Here is a 4049-nt window from a genome sequence, read left to right on the forward strand (position 1 = left end):
TGTGTTTTGAAGATACAGTAACAGCAGCAACAACAAACCTCAAAGAAAACCATGTACCATGCGCACCGCGACGCTGATAAAACCCCTGCATGGAACACCTAATTAACTCATTCATCAATCCGGTCAGATGTGGTGTGTGTGTGTGTGTGTGTGTGTGTGTGTGTGTGTGTGTGTGTGTGTGTGTGTGTGTGTGTGTGTGTGTGTGAGAGAGAGAGAGAGAGAGAGAGAGAGAGGACAAACCAATAATGACTACCATACCACTATCTACTTCCCTTATCATCTTCCCTATCCTTGTCTTATATCTGTCCGTCCCTCCTTACACCCCCCACCCTTCTAACTTAACCCTTTGGCGTGGGCAGGTGAGATGAGGGCAGGTGAGTGAGATGAGGGCAGGGGAGTGAGATGAGGGCAGGGGAGTGAGACGAGGGCAGGGGAGTGAGATGAGGGCAGGGGAGTGAGATGAGGGGAGTGGGATGAGGGCAGGTGTATGAGATGAGGTCAGCCGTAGCCAAGGTCAGCGTGTCACCTCATTCCCTTGCACAGCATAATTGGTAACCTGAGAGATGGACCCACATGCTTGGTGTACCTCTCCTTCTTAGTGTCTTTTGTTTAGTTAGTTTAATTATGTCAGTATCTCTAGCTATCAACCAACCAACCTACCTACCTGCCTACCTACCTACCTATCTATCTATCTACCTATCAATCTATCTATTTATCTTTCTATCTAGCAACCTGCCTATCTATCTATCTATCTACCGGTATCCATTTATCTGTCAGTCTATCTGTTTATTACTGTTTTTCTTTCAGTGCGTCCTGTGAGAGTATTTGATTGCTTTCTTATCTTTATTCGTTCTTCATGTTCCCTTGCTTTCCTTCCTTCATATTCTTCCTTCCTTCCTCATTGCATTCTCACTCCCTCCCTCCCGTCCTTCCTTCCTCATTGCATTTTCCTTCCCTCCCTCCCGTCCTTCCTTCCTCATTGCATTTTCCTTCCCTCCCTTCCTCCACTGCATTCTCTTTCCCTCCCTCCTTTCCTTACTTCCTCCATTGCATTTTCACTCACTCCCTCCTTTCCTTCCTTCCTCCACGACCTTCTCTTTCCCTCCCTCCTTCCCTCCGTTCCTTCCTCCGCTGCATTCTCTTTCCCTCCCTCCCTTCCTCCTCGTCATATCTTTTCCCTCTCTCCCTCCCTCCCTCCATGCCATTCTTTTTCCCTTCCATCATTCCTTCTGTTCCCTTCTCCCCTCCTCGAACTGCAGTCACGCGAGAATAAATCGCTTGGATAATACACACACACACACACACACACACACACACACACACACACACACACACACACAAATGCACCCCCAATACACACACGGACAAATGCATCCCACGATCTTCCTCCCTATACAATGACCTATATCAGTGAAGAGGCTGAAAAGGAATATTTACACCTCCTTCACTTAGAAAACTGAAGAAGAAAAAGAGGAAGAAGAAAGAAACAAAATAAGAAAGAAAAAAGAAAGAAAGAAAGAAAATGAAGAGGAAGAGGAAGAACAAGAACAAGAAAAACAAGAAAACATCTACAATATATCTAAGTAAATTGCTTAGAAAAAGAAGAAGAAGAAAGAGGAGGAGGAGGAAGAAAGAGGAAGAGGAGGAAGAAAGAGGAAGAGGTACAAGAAAAAAGAGGAAGAAGTATACAGAAGAAGAAAACATACAATTCGATATCTGAATATTAGTGCTTAAAACATCCCATTCCCTCTATCCATTAAAATTACTCTACTTATTTAACCCCATTATAGACCATCCCATTAACACACCTCAATTAGACCCTCCCATTCTTACGAGTTTAAAGGGATCGTGTTCTCTCTCTCTCTCTCTCTCTCTCTCTCTCTCTCTGGTGTGCGTGTAAGGTGTTAGTGTGTTGGGACGTCAATGAAGTGACAGCTGGGCGATAGCTTATCTCTCTCTCTCTCTCTCTCTCTCTCTCTCTCTCACACACACACACAAATCATATAAACATACCACACACTCATACTTTCTCTAACTCATACTAATTCACAGATACTTCTCTCTCTCTCTCTCTCTCTCTCTCTCTCTCTCTCTCTCTCTCTCTCTCTGTATGTGTTTAGACTGTATTGCTGTATTTGTTTTGCCTATTGTTACTGAAATTTGTATCTATTTTATTGCAATATTATTTTCTTTTCGGCTTTGTTTTTATAGATTATTTAATTTTGTGCTTTTCTCCTCATTTTGTAGTGTTTTTATTTAAGTGTGTATTTACCTTTAAGTTTATTACGGTATATATATATTTTAAAATTTTGGATAGGTATTTTATGCATGCAGTAGGCGTATAAAATTCCCAGATTGGACTATGCTATAAATTTTTCAGTCTCGGCACTTTTAAAATGACTACTTTCTTAACTTAATTACGACTATTATTTCCACTACCCTTATTAAGCTGTGGGTATCTCTAATGACTCTTGATAATAACTGCTGACTATTAATGCTACATGTTTCCCAGATCTGAGTCTTGTATTGTATTGTAAAGTTCGGGGGGTATTTTTATCTCGTATTTTATCGCCTTGATTTTTACTCCACCCTGTTATTTCGCTCGTGTATATTTAACTGTCGGTAATTTATACGACTTCTGACACTAACTGTTGGGTATAAATGGGCAAAATACACCCAGACATTACTGCAGTTTCGGCGTCGACACTTTTGCTTAGGTCATGATTTTTTTTCGCCACCTTCTCCCCTTCCCCACCTCTCTCTCTCTCTCTCTCTCTCTCTCTCTCTCTCTCTCTCTCTCTCTCTCTCCTCTTTTTTCCTTTTTTTTCGCCTCCTAACTGACCCCCATGCCATTGTTGCCAAGGCTCCAGTACTTTCTAAATCGTTTCTTCTTGACCGTCGAATACCAGATGCCCGCCAAATGGGTGAGGGGATTTTTTATTTATTTATTTATGTATTTTACAGTTTTTGGAGACTGGTTGGTACGTGATCAAATTATTGGAATGACTCGCGCACTGCTGAATTGTTCACACTTTTAGCCCCAGTACTTCATTTATTCTCTGCGACAAGGAGAATAATTATGTTTTCACCCCTGATTGTTTGTTTGTTTGTTACTTTCTTTGTTAGCAGGATTACTCAAAAACTAAGACAGAGATTTGGATCAAATTTGGTGGGTACATAGCCCATGTCCCAGGGAACAAGCATTTAACTTTTGTGACCGATCAGAATCGTATTAATGATTCTAGATCCGGAAAACACTTTTGCGGAGCCCAAATCAATGATGAGAAACCCCAACCAATTATGAAGAGTGGTTTGGAAATTACGATGCCTTTGTCGGAGAGATATGCTCCACTGAGTGCCCCTCTAGTTTAATTATTTATTCATTTATTTATTTATTTATTATTATTATTATTATTATTATTATTATTGATGTTATTATTATTGTTATTATTATTATTATTCGTTTCCTGGTGGTTAAGCAAGTCCATCCATTTCCTTCCTTTCGATTCTCTTTCTCTTCCCTTTCTTTTCCCTTCCCCTCGATCTCCATCCTCTCCTCTCCTTTAGCTTTCAATTCCTTCCTCCCTTCTCCCACGCTCTCTCTTCCCTCTGTGTATCTTCCTTTCCTCTCCCTCTCTCATCTTTCCTTTCCTTTTTATCCATTTCCCTCTACCCGCCTTGCCTCTTCCTCTCTCACCCTCAATCCGTTTTTCCTTCATTTCCCTCTCCCTCTCTCATCATTCGTCCCTTTTCCCTCCTTTTCCTCTCCCTCTATTATCATCCCTCCCTGTTCCCTCCCTTCCCTCTCGCATTCTCCCTCCCTTCCTCCTCCCCCTTTCTTTTATCTCTCTCTCCCTGTCTATCATCTTCCTCCCTTCTCGACTAAATGATAGATTGTACAACGCATCTCTTATTAAATTACTGCTTTGCCTTGTGGTACATCCTGTTTCTTTATCAGTGATGCCTAATATTTTGAGGCTGAGAGAGAGAGAGAGAGAGAGAGAGAGAATCAAAAAAAGAAACACACACACACACACACACGCAGCTCC

This window comes from Coenobita brevimanus, chromosome 59 (assembly GCF_032717465.1).
Source record: "Coenobita brevimanus isolate Jiangsu-jjx chromosome 59, ASM3271746v2, whole genome shotgun sequence".
Classification (NCBI taxonomy): Eukaryota; Metazoa; Arthropoda; class Malacostraca; order Decapoda; family Coenobitidae; genus Coenobita; species Coenobita brevimanus.